The sequence below is a fragment of the Lissotriton helveticus genome, chromosome 4_1, assembly GCF_964261635.1.
Source record: "Lissotriton helveticus chromosome 4_1, aLisHel1.1, whole genome shotgun sequence".
Classification (NCBI taxonomy): domain Eukaryota; kingdom Metazoa; phylum Chordata; class Amphibia; order Caudata; family Salamandridae; genus Lissotriton; species Lissotriton helveticus.
In genome coordinates, this window is record NC_136063.1 from 1,345,980,550 (window position 1) to 1,345,994,643 (window position 14,094).

Genomic DNA, 14,094 nt, shown 5'->3' on the forward strand with positions numbered 1-14,094 from the left:
GTGATGGATTAAACCCAGATCAATTGACTGGGTGTGAAAGTTTGATTGATTCAGATGCTCCGTCCATCACCACCCCTTTTTTACCGCTTTTGGCCGCCATAAGTGTGGCAGGGTATGCTCAGACGTGAGTCCCTTGCTCACTTTGCCACTGGATTCAAGCAAGCCGGGCTGAAGATGGCTGGAATGCCAGAAACCGGTCCTCGGAAGCTTGTTTCCGGTCCAGGGAAGACATGGCTTGGCAGTTCGGGCTGCACTGTTCCCAAGAGGCACAGGGTCAGACTGATTTGCATATGGCCATGTCTGAACTGGGGTGGCAGAGTGGGCTAAAGAACGGTGATGGATTAAACCCAGATTAATTGACTGGGTGTGAATGTTTGATTGATTCAGATGCTCCGTCCCTCACCACCCCTTTTGTACCGCTTTTGGCCGCCATAAGTGTGGCAGGGTATGCTCAGGCGTGAGTCCCTTGCTCACTTTGCCACTGGATTCAAGCAAGCCGGGCTGAAGACGGCTGAAATGCCAGAAACCGGTCCTCGGAAGCTTGTTTCCGGTCCAGGGAAGACATGGCTTGGCAGTTCGGGCTGGACTGTTCCCAAGAGGCACAGGGTCAGACTGATTTGCATATGGCCATGTCTGAACTGGGGTGGCAGAGTGGGCTAAAGAACGGTGATGGATTAAACGCAGATCAATTGACTGGGTGTGAATGTTTGATTGATTCAGATGCTCCGTCCATCACCACCCCTTTTGTACCGCTTTTGGCCGCCATAAGTGTGGCAGGGTATGCTCAGACGTGAGTCCCTTGCTCACTTTGCCACTGGATTCAAGCAAGCTGGGATGAAGACGGCTGGAATGCCAGAAACCGGTCCTCGGAAGCTTGTTTCCAGTCCAGGGAAGACATGGCTTGGCAGTTCGGGCTGGACTGTTCCCAAGAGGCACAGGGTCAGACTGATTTGCATATGGCCAAGACTGAACTGGGGTGGCAGAGTGGGCTAAAGAACGGTGATGGATTAAACCCAGATCAATTGACTGGGTGTGAATGTTTGATTGATTCAGATGCTCCGTCCATCACCACCCCTTTTGTACCGCTTTTGGCCGCCATAAGTGTGGCAGTGTATGCTCAGACGTGAGTCCCTTGCTCACTTTGCCACTGGATTCAAGCAAGCCGGGCTGAAGACGGCTGGAATGCCAGAAACCGGTCCTCGGAAGCTTGTTTCCGGTCCAGGGAAGACATGGCTTGGCAGTTCGGGCTGGACTGTTCCCAAGAGGCACAGGGTCAGACTGATTTGCATATGGCCATGTCTGAACTGGGGTGGCAGAGTGGGCTAAAGAACGGTGATGGATTAAACCCAGATCAATTGACTGGGTGTGAATGTTTGATTGATTCAGATGCTCCGTCCATCACCACCCCTTTTGTCACACCCAGTGACATCATGCTCAACCAATCATCGTTCTGCAAAGCATTTATAACCTTCCAACCTTCTCAAACTTTCCCTATTCCGCAGTCACAGCCCTGCCGATAGTGCTCACTCCTTGCATCATGTCGCTAACCTCAAAGTTTTCCTATTCTGTAGTCACAGCCATTGATAGTGTTCGTATCCACTTCTTCGTAGGTGAGCACTTTTTTTAAGGGTAATTAAGTTAGTTAATCTGAACGATCATTGAGTACCGCGTCAATGCAAATTTTTTGTTTGGTTTGGCAATGCTGTTTTTAAGCACGCTTTCCTGCTTTTTTATATCATTAAAGTTAACTTTGTAACCTTTGTTTCTGTGCAAATCACTTATTCCTGCAGTGTTTCTTTAATTTGCCAAGTGCCACGTGGTCGTTCCCGCAGCAGTGTGCTACGCGCTGTTCAAGTTAATGTGATGTAGTTTTTCTCATGTAAGTAGTGCGTCAAGTGCCCCATGCATTGTAATAGTAATGTTTTCGGCAATAGCGTATTTAAGCACGGTTTCCAGCTCTTGTATGTCAAATAACCTGCCTTGGTAGCTGCTATTTCTGGGCAAATCACTTAATCCTTTCACCTTTCATTATTTAAGTAGTGCGCCACGTGCTTCTTCCTCCCCATGCAGTGCACATGTAATTGATTGGCCAATGCTTTATTTTAGCAAGGTTTCCAGCTCTTGTATGTTTTCTAACTTGCCTTGGTAGCTGCTGTTTCTGGGCAAATCACTTAATCATGCCGCCTTCCATTATTTAAGTACTGCGCCACGTGTTGCTTCCTCCCCATGCAGTGCACATGTAATCGATTGTCCAGTGTTGTATTTTAGCATGCTCTTCATTTTTTTTAATAATGTTAGACTTGATTCGATATACTTTATTCTGTGCAAATCACTTAATCCTGCTACGTTTCTTTAATTTGTGAAGCACCATGTGATCGTTCCCGCAGCAGTGTGCTACGTGCTGTTCAAGTTAATGCAATGTAGATCTTCTCGTGTAAGTAGTGTGTCGAATGTTCTAAAAGTTGATGAGAGGGGTGAGAGGCGCTGCTCCTGTTCCCTGTGGCTTATTGGTAAGTGCTGTGCCAGAGTGACAAGGTTTTGTGATCCCCTTTGTAGGGCAACTTTTATTCAAGGCTTAGAGTTCTAATGGTAATCATGTATATACAATTGACAAGCTACTCAGCACTTTTTGATACCACCAACTTGAGATAACCACAGTGCGCACGGCCGACCATTTTACAAACAGAGTCCAACCTCTGTCAATTCGCAAATCACGTAATCTCTCCATGGCACTTAATGACTCCAATGCTGATTGTGAAGCACTGCACCACATGGCCATCCCACGCACAGGCCTCGTTGCTGAAGCGGCTTGTTAGAACTTCACATCCTCATCAAACTGGCCATTCCTTCGGGGCTTCCTTGTGGCCTCTGTTTCTGGGCATTTAGAACAACCACTTTTTCTCCCCAGCCCTGAATGTGAGGTGACATGATTGTGAAGTGCTGCACCACATGGTCGTCCCTTCTTTTAAGTTTGTGATTAGAGTGAGGGGTCAGGGGTTGGGGGGCAATTGTTATATTATTGGTGTATTCACTCACATATTTACTTATTTATGGTATTGTAATGTACTGTGAGAATGTGATGATATTCTCTTAACCTTGTTTTCATGTTTATCCTCATTTTACATAGAAATGGTTCCCACTAAGTACCAAGAGGTTTTTGATTATATAACAAATAATGTGTATCCTGAAGATTTCAGTAAAGTACAGAAGCATGGATTGCATAGACTGTCTAAAAATGTCACCATTGACAGTACTATAATTTTTTCATTCATGTTTTTTCATTGTAATATTTTAAGGCTGGTTGAGAAAAGGCATGTCCCATTTAATGTAATTCATGTTGACATGCATAGGTACTGTAACATTTTTCTTTTCTCTTTTTTCAATACAAGGTAGCTTGTTCTACACTGGTAAAGAAAAGAACACTAAAGTTGTCATTGGTGCTGAAGCAGCCCAAAAAGTTTTTTCTGAATTCCATTTGTCTCTTATTAGTCGCCATAAAAGCAAAATATTTATCATAACCATACGTATGTCTCTAAAAGGTTTTCCTACAGATATAGAAGCACCCTGAATATAACCAATGGCAGTTAGTGATAGAATCAAACCAAAAATAACTGGACAGCTACAACTGTGGTGTTTGTTGCATGCTGATAATGATACTTCGATTATGGATGATTGCTTTTCAACCCCAATTCTATTGAGAACAATTGTTTTTATGTACATTTAAATTAAGCTTGGACATTTGTACAACATATACATCTTTAACTCTTTTTTTCAGTTTGCAGAATATTGCATAAGTCAGCAGCCAATTGCTGAGATTGAAGAAAGTATATCCCCCTGTTCTAGCTCATTATACAGATGTGTCAACCATGAGACGAACTGGTCGCCACAAGCTAAATGAAAATGGCAATGGACCTAATGGAGTCATCAGGTTTGACTTTAACATTTCATGATTGAAAATCTTTAATACCCTAGTGGTCGCATAAACTTCGGATTACTTGGTACTTTGTTTTGTCTTTGAATTTTTTATAAAAAGGCACAGTTTAAATTTTGAACATAGTATAATAATATATTTCCATTATGTTTGTGAATTTAACATTATGTTTGTTATCCTGCCATTAGAAATTGTTTTGAACAGTTGTGACTGTCCTATGTACTCGATCGGTAAACCACCGGAAACGTGTATAAAATAAAGCAACAATTTGTACCATTGCTGTTATGATGCGCTAATATACATCTTTTTTACATTTAGAGTCTGATGAAACTTTCTCTATTGTATGCAACCAAAAAGACACACAAATTTTTAAGGATAACTTTAAGGTAAATACTCTCAATATAACTAGTCGACGAATTAAAAAAGTAACGGATATAACTACTTGAGGGGTTTTTCGTGGCTAATAATGTCCAATTCACACTTGTGCGGATGACTCTGATACAGGATGGATCACAATATAACTAATGGATTTACAAGGGTCTTTTCTGCATTGCATTCGCCATGTTGGTTCACTGGCTGTACACCCTTCCTAGCAATAGAGTCATTACCACTTTGCCAGTGACTGGGAACAGTGCACTACATTTAGCATGTAAATAAATTTAAGTTAGCAAAACTAAAAACTATTGACCTGTATACAGTCCGAACAGAATAACAAATCAATTTTCACTTTCTTCCCAACAGGCACTATGTCAAGAATACTGCAGATGGGTGCACATTTCATGCATAGAAACAAATGTAACATCCTAGTTACCTTATTCAGATTACAAATGTACGAACTGTATGTATTAATAAAAGTTAGTTCGCATGCTAGTTGTAGATTTACATACTCAGCATACTCTTGCCATCTAGTGTTCTGTCCAGATTATGATAAGTAGTATTTCTTTGAAGAAGTCTTTCAAGTTGGGAGTAAAGTCACTCCTCCTTTTTTAATTAGTCTGCTTGGGCATCGACTCCATTGTTACATTCTGTTCACACATAAGTTGAGTTTCATAATGGAGTAAGTAAGTGTCATATTGAGTTGTCAATGCGTATGTAAAATAAATAATAACATGAAACAACCGGAGGTGTTGGTGGGTAGGTAGGAAGGCATATGTGAATCAATTTTTAACATTCCAAGAATATAACCTGACACTGATAATGCCCTAAATATTGACCCTGTTTGCAGATTCTTACATAAGTCAACAGCCAATGCTAGCCAATGCTTTATTAGCCAATACTGTATTTTAGTACGCTCTCCATGTATTTTAATTACAAAAAAGAACAAAGCTAAAGAAGTGTTTCAGAATCCCTACTGTAAGGCTGTTCTATGATGCAAGCAGACCATAACTGCGATTAATACGAACTTTAGAATGGCTACATGGTCAAACATGACACATGTACCAAATTGTCCAAATTAAGTTTACACTTTTTATATTAGCAGTTAAGATGCTAATGTACATCTCTTTTACATTTACATTAACAATCCTGAAGGCTGACAGCTGGATTTTCTGTGAGAGGGTGCCTATGCATGAGCAAGAGCCCTCATTAGCTTTCAGAATCTATTCTCTCATGGTGTACTGTGATGTAGCCACACCATGTATACTCTTAAAATTTTATTCAAAGTAGCACGCAATGAACACTGTTTACTTCGTATTACTTGGTACTTTGTTTTGTCTTTGAATTTTTTTTGAAAGGCACAGCTTAAATTTGAACATAGTATAGTAACATATTTCCATTATGTTCTCCTGCCATTTTGTACAACAGCTTAGGAAAGTAAGGGTTTCCTGGCTGTCAAAGGTGTTTGGAATGGACGATTTTATATGCTTGAATCCCCTCTAAAAGCTTCAATTATCGTGCGTATTACATGGCGTGATGGAGGCGCGGTAGCGCGTGAGATCATATGCATATCGGACGTGGTGGGAGCGCAACTCCCGCAATTGTTTTATTGTTGAAAAACGTATTTATATATATATTCATTATAAATATTAAGACAAGAGATTATCTGAATATTGTTTACCTTTATTAAAAAGTGCATCACTTTTTAATGCAATTTCACAAAGTCGCACTGGGTGCATCCTACGCACACCCCATGTGACCTCAAAAAAGAGATTTGATTGGTTCATTACACTTCCTATTGAAGGACCCCACCCGTTTCAATAACTCTTTTAACAATTCTTCTTATGGAAAGACCTCCTGAGAAAATCTGCTTTTTTGGATAACAAATCTACTTAAAAATACCATGGCTGCTAATCCACCATCATTTTCTGATTCAGAAAACTCATCAGAGTAAAAATTTGTTCCTGAACCTCCACCAAAGGAAAAATATACCAGCATTGTCTGGAAATTTTTCAGCTTTCCACCTGGCTTAAAAAAGGTGAATGCAACAAAAGTTACTTGCCGCATATGCAAGACTGTGCTTTCAAGAGGAGACCGCAATAAAAAGTACTCGTGTGGAACAGCAAGTATACAGAACCACTTGCAGACCAAGCATCCGGTCAACTTTGCAAGGGAAGATTTAAGGAGATTGAGAGAGACTCCTCCTGCTGCATCGAAGGCCAAAGTACTAGTGGAGCAACACTGTCATCCTCTACCACACAACCTACTATTCGTTCCCAATTTGGAAAACTTAGAATGACCTGTATAAAACATGGACGGCATATGGAGAGCAGTCAGTGGATCTTTCCACCAGGCATAAAAAAGAGCGGGTATTCTATCCATCTGTGGACCCCTATGTATCTGTGTACCCCCCTATGCCTTGGGAAAGCTGATATAGACAGGTTCTGTCTGTCTGCTGCTGCTCCTGTATCTGCTTGTCACAACTAGTACATTCCATAGTTGCGACATCTGTGTAATGCACTGGGAAGCAGAAATATACTTACCACCCCTGAGGGCTGGTGTTCTATCCATCTGTGGACCCCTATGTATCTGTATACCCCCCTATGTTTGGGGGAAGCTGATATAGACAGGTTCTGTCTGTCTACTGCTGCTCCCGTATCTACTTGTGACGACTAGTACATTCCATAGTTGACTCATCTGTGTAATGAACTGGGAAGCAGAGATATACTTGCCACCCCCCAGGGCTGGTGTTCTAGCAATCTGTGGACCTCTATGTATCTGTGTACCCCCCTATGTCACGGGGAGCTGATATAGACAGGTTCTGTCTGTCTACTGCTGCTCCCGTATCTGCTTGTCACGACTAGTACATTCCATAGTTGAGACATTTGTGTAATGAACTTGGAAGCAGAAATATACTTGCCACCCCCCAGGGCTGGTGTTCTATCCATCTGTGGACCCCTCTATGTTACGGGGGAGCTGATATAGATAGGTTCTGTCTGTCTGCTGCTGCTCCCGTATCTATTTGTGACGACTAGTACATTCCATAGTTGACACATCTGTGTAATGAACTGGGAAGCAGAGATATACTTGCCACCCCCCAGGGCTGGTATTCTATCTATCTGTGGACCCCTATGTATCTGTGTACCCCACTATGTCACGGGGGAGCTGATATAGACAGGTTCTGTCTGTCTGCTGCTGCTCCCGTATCTGCATGTCACGACTAGTACATTCCATAGTTGAGACATCTGTGTAATGAAGTGGGAAGCAGACATATACTAGCCACCCCCCAGGCCTGGGGTTCTATCCATTTATGGACCCCTATGTATCTGTGTACCCCCCTATGTCACGGGGGAGCTCATAAAGACAGGTTCTGCCTGTCTCCTGCTGCTCCCATATCTGCTTGTCACAACTAGTACATTCCATAGTTGACACATCTGTGTAATGAGCTGGGAAGCAGAGATATACTTGCCACCCCTCCAAGGCTGGTGGTCTATCCATCTGTGGACCTCTATGTATCTGTGTACCCCCCTATGTCACGGGGAACTGATATAGACATGTTTGTTCTGTCTGTCTGCTGCTGCTTCCGTATCTGCTTGTGACAACTAGTACATTCCATTGTTGAGACATCCGTGTAATGAACTGGGAAGCAGAGATATACTTGCCCCCCCCATGGCTGGTGTTCTATCCATTTGTGGACCCCTATGTATCTGTGTATCCCCCATGTCATGGGGGAGCTGATGTAGACAGGTTCTGTCTGTCTGCTGCTGCTCCCGTATCTGCTTGTGACGACTAGTACATTCCACAGTTGAGACGTCTGTGTAATGAACTGGGAAGCAGAGATATACTTGCAACCCCCAGGGCTGGTGTTCTATCGTCTGTGGACCCCTATGTATCTGTGTACCCCCCTATGTCATGGGGGAGCTGATATGACAGGTTCTGTCTGTCTGCTGCTGCTCCCATATCTACGTGTCACAACTAGTACATTCCGTATTTGAGACATCTGTGTAATGAACTGGGAAGCAGTGATATACTTGCCACCCCCAGGGCTGGTGTTCTATCCATCTATGGGCCATTATGTATCTGTGACCCCCCTATGTCATGGGGGAGCTTATATAGACAGGTTCTGCCTGTCTGCTGCTGCTTCAGTATCTGCTTGTGACAACTAGTACATTACATAGTTGAGACGTCTGTGTAATGAACTGGGAAGCAGAGATATATTTGCCACCCCCCTGGGCTGGTGTTCTATCCATCTGTGGATCCCTATGTATCTATGTGACCCCCCTAAGTCACAGGGGAGCTGTCATAGACAGGTTCTGCCTGTCTGCTGCTGCTCCGGTATCTGCTTGTCACCACTTGTACATTCCATAGTTGAGACATCTGTGTAACGAGCTGGGAAGAAGATATTTACTTGCCCCCCCATGGCTGGTGTTCTATCCATCTGTGGACCTCTATATATCTGTGTACCCACTATGTCACGGGGGAGCTGATAAAGACAGGTTCTGTCTGTCTGCTGCTGCTTCCGTATCTGCTTGTGACGACTAGTATATTCCATAGTTGAGACGTCTATGTAATGAACTGGGAAGCAGAGCTATACTTGTCACCCCCCATGGCTGGTGTTCTATCCATCTGTGGACCCCTATGTGTCTGTGTACCCCCCTATGTCATGGGGAGCTGATATAGATAGGTTCTGTGTGTCTGCTGCTTCTCCCGTATCTGCTTTTGACGACTAGTACATTCCATAGTTGAGACATCTGTGTAATGAACTGGGAAACAGAGATATACTAGCCACCCCCCAGGGCTGGTGTTCTATCCATCTGTGGACCCCTATGTATCTGTGTATCCCCTATGCATGACAGAGCTGATGTAGACAGGTTCTGTCTGTCTGATGCTGCTCCCGTACCTGCATATCACAACTAGTACATTCCATAGTTGAGACATCTGTGTAATGAACTGGGAAGCAGAGATATACTTGCCACCCCCCAGGGCTGGTGTTCTATCCATGTATGGACCCTTATGTATCTGTGTACCCCCCATGTAACGGGAAGCTGATATAGACGGATACTGCCTGTCTGCTGGTGCTTCCGTATCTGATTGTGACGACTAGTACATTCATAGTTGAGACGTCTGTGTAATGAACTGGGAAGGAGAGATATGCTTGCCACCCCCCAGGGCTGATGTTCTATCCATCTGTGGACCCCTAAGTATCTGTGTAACCCCTATGTCACAGGGGAGCTGATATAGACAGGTTCTGCCTGTCTGCTGCTGCTCCCGTATGTGCTTGTCACAACTAGTACATTCCATAGTTGAGACATCTCTGTAATGAGCTGGGAAGCAGGGATATACTTGCCACCCCCCAGGGCTGGTGTTTTATCCATCTGTGAATCCCTATGTATCTGTGTACCTCCCTATGTCACGGGGGAGCTGACATAGACAGGTTCTGTCTGTCTGCTGCTGCTCCCGTATATGCTTGTGACGACTAGTACATTCCATAGTTGACACATCTGTGTAATGAACTGGGAAGCAGAGATATACTTGCCACCCCCAGGGATGGTGTTCTATCCATCTGTGGACCCCTATATATCTGGGTACCCCCCTATGTCACGGAGGAGCTGATATAGACATGTTCTGTCTGTCTGCTGCTGCTCTTGTATCTGCTTGTGACGACTAGTACATTCAATTAAATTCAATTCAAAATTTCTTTATTCGACTGCGTGCAATACAGTCATAAAAGTGTCATAAAAATTCACATACATATATAAAACACCAATATTAAAAAGACGTTTCAACAAGGCTAGAGATCACTAGATGGAATGTACGTACTCAAACAAATGTAAGTATACCGTTAATCAGAGACATATTTACAAAGGTAGGAAGGAATGGGGGTTAGCCTTCCATACTTTTCCTGAATTTCAGGGCTGTCTTTAAAAAGTTACAAATGAATAAAGTGCTTTCACAGTGCAGCATTTGAAGATAAAATAGTGCAGGTCTTATTTGCACAAAGTTCATTTTTTTAAGAAGAGGTTTTAAAAACATTTTCCTTGGTATCATGTAATAGGAGCATACAAATAAAAAGTGTGCCAAATCTTGCGGAGACTTATTGTCGCAGCCACAAGTTGGCAACACTTGTCCCCTATGGGCTCCACTGGGCACAGCTAGCAACAGATGGAATAGATCAAATCGAAATCTAGTCAGCAGGAAGCGCTCGCATCTGGAAATGGACCAGGATAGGTATGGTTCAATTTGCAAACATGATTTGGTTAAAACATGTCTCAACACACTATCCTTCTTCAGTTCTAACTCTTCCCTGACAAGCTGTCGAGACAACAGGAAAGCATCCTTTACAGATGTTATATCATACTTGGATACTTGCTGTGGTGTTAGAAAAAGATCCGGCCTACCCAGGTCTTGAAGACAGTTTCTGATATATTTTAGCCATGGGATCTTGAGTTTCCCTTCCCAGTTGAGTGCTTCGAGGAGGATATTTTGAGTGAATGGGATTTCGTCATTCAGCCAGCAATTAAGCCAACACAACAGCGGTTTTACGGCAATCTTGTCAGCTAGGTGTGGCATGCCCAGTTCCTCGTGAATGGAGAAATTAGCTGTGCTTTTTGGGAGACACAAGACTTGTTTTAGGAAGTTATTTTCAGTGGTTACAATGTCGCCCACTGGGACAAAGCCCCAAAGCTCACTCCCATAACTGGCGACGGCGATGCTTTTAGCTTGGTATAATTTCATCGTGGCAACCACTGGTGTGTTTCCCATTTTGCGCGCAAAATCAATTATTGCTGCATTGGTCCTTGTTATTTCTCCTTTCTTTTTCCTTACTGCTGGACCCCAAGTAAGTTTTTGGTCAAACAATACACCAAGATACGAAAAAGTTTTTGTTATGGGTATTTTTTCCCCGTTGATATGGAAAGGGTAGGATTTTTTTGTACCAGGACCTACCTTCATAACAAATGACTTGGTATTGTTGATGCACAGGCCCCGTAACTTCATAAATTGGAAAAAAGAATCAAGTAATATTTGAAGGCCAAGGGCAGTTCTAGAGATGAGGACGGCGTCGTCTGCATAAAGCAGGACGGGTACGCCCTTTTTCCCTATATATGGATAATCAGTGTTCGTTTTTAAAAGATGCTCCTCGAGACCATTTACATATAAATTAAAAAGAAATGGCGCTAAAATGCAGCCCTGCCTAACCCCCCGATTTATTTTGAAGTCTCTGGTTACTTTCAAGTCTTTACTATAACGAACATTCGCTCGAGTGTCACTGTGAAGGCCAGCTAGGAAATTAATTAAGTTTTTTTCAACTCACATGTTTAGCAGGACGTCCCAGAGTTTTCTTCTGTCAACGCAATCAAAGGCCGATGAAAGGTCCATAAAGGCCATATTTAGGGTTCCATTTCTAGCCAGGGTATATTTGCCACTAATTAGATATAGATTCAGGCATTGGGTTATTGTTGAATGCCCTGGTCTAAAGCCGTATTGAACGGGTGACATTATGTTGTTATTTTTAGCCCCGTTGGTCAGCCTGTTTAAAATGATCCCTCCCACTACTTTGGCTACTGAATTTATCAAAGAAATTGGCCTGTAACATGCCGCGTTGCTTCTGTCACCTTTCTTGTAAACTGGTACAATAGTCGAGGTCCCCCAGGATTTTGGAGCCCCAATTTTAGCTCCAGCATCAACAACCGCCGTGAGAATTGGGGCCAAGAATGGAATATATGATTTAAATAAATCCGGCAAGAGGCCGTCTGGGCCCGGGGCCTTGTTACTGGTTAGACAACGAATCCCCTTTTCAACTTCTTTAACTGTAAAAGACAGTGGTGCTTCTTCAGGAAGTTTGGTTACTTGAGTCATCTGGGGATCGTCGCTCTTGAAAATTAGACTAAAATGGGAAATCCATTCATTCTCGGGTATGACAGTTCCCAGGCTAGCAGCATTAGGTTCATCAAACATCGGTTTGTTGATAATGCTCCAGAATTTGGAGCTATTGCCAAGAATTGATGGGTCAATCAAGGACTCCCAGATGTTCGATTTTATAGTCCTTTTACGTGTTGCCAAGGCTAATTTATATTCTGCTCGGAGGATTTTAATTTGTGCAGGGTTCCTTGGCTTATTCTTAAGAGCTATTTTTAGATTTCGTCTTGCTGCTGAACAGGCATGATCGAACCATCTTGGCTGTTGGTCAATTGGAACTTTTGATGGAACAGAAAGCATATTATCAATTCTTTGAGTTAGTACGGTGAAAGCAGATAAAATAGATTCAGGAGGCGTAGAATTAGAGGCACAAAGATACAGTTCCTGTTCACAACTCGTTTTAACAGACTCATGGAAAGTATCACTGTTTATCATCGTCCATTTCAAACGGCGGTTACCACTAGTTAGTTTCAAAACACCCGGGTCCTTTTTGTTTTCCCGTAATTGAAAGGGACCCTTATCCAATTCCACTGAGATTGGGTTGTGGTCGCTGAAAGTACTTTCATGTATATTGAATTTTAACACTGAAATAGTCAGGTCATCAGAGAGAAGTATGTGGTCAATAAAAGAGCCGTGCTCTGAGCCTTTATATGTTGGTGTTTCAAAAACGAACGAGTCCACATTCAGAGACATTGCAACCCTCAAGTTCAGACCATCTGTTAAGTTGTTCATATTTGTTCCTCGCGGGCAATGCGCAAAATGAAGTCCCGACCTATATCTGCATCCCAGGGAATCCAAGGCTGTCGTGGTCGGGTTTCCACAGACGTGTACATTGAAGTCACCGACAATTACTTTGTTACGTGGTAATTTTGTCAAGTTATCTTACAGATAGATTTGGAGCTTGCCTATGTTGCACTCTCCTGCTGGCATTAACGAGTTGTAGAAGTTAACTAGAGTTAGTGCAGTTTTACCCCTACCGATCTCCGTGATCTGGATATTCCTGTTATTCAGTTGCTTATTTTTGATCTGGGAGATAAGAGAGAGGCTAATGAATGTTGCAAGGCCCCCTTTTGACCTTCCACTGGGCGATGGAGTTGCTGGAACAAAGAAACTTTGGTACCCCTCGATGAAGACATTGATGTCTGTGAGCCAAGTTTCCTGGAAGCACAGGATGGTAAAATTCCTGACGAAAGCTACCCACAGATGGTCATTAACTTTTGCAGCTAATCCAGCGACATTCCAAGACAGAATTTTTATGGAATTAAGGGTGTTACGGTCACTCTGTAACTCTAGGATCGCATTAGATGAAGGGTGCGAGTTTGAGTTAAGATGACTTATTGTTACTGACTGGTGAATATTGCTGCTATATGACAGGTCATGGGCAACAGTAGGGGAAAGACTGCCTGCTTCTAAAATGGGTGGAGTAAGTGCTCTTAGTGAGGAGGGATTTTCACGACAGGATGTAATCAGCTCTGTTAGGTTAATGTTTGGAGCCGCACTTGGGAGGTCAGAGGTACTTACTAATTTGTTAGTACTTGTAACGTCGGTTAGTTCATGGGTATTTAGTGGATCCGATAAAATACTAGGGGTCAAAACAGATGATAGTCAATCCACCTCCTCCAGGTAGTCATAGGTATGTAAAGCATCATATCTGTTAGATGTTGGGATCTCCTAATAATTGTGGTGCAAGTAGGGATGTGTATGATCTCGCTTGTAGGAGTGTTAGACAGGTTCCAATCCCTCAAACATTGCTTGAGGTGGATGATTATATGCTCTGCCTTCCCATGAGTGGTCATATCTTAATGATTCTAGATCTAAGGTCGTCCCCTGTTTAGGAATAGAAGGGGGTGCCTGGGGACGGAGATATGCTT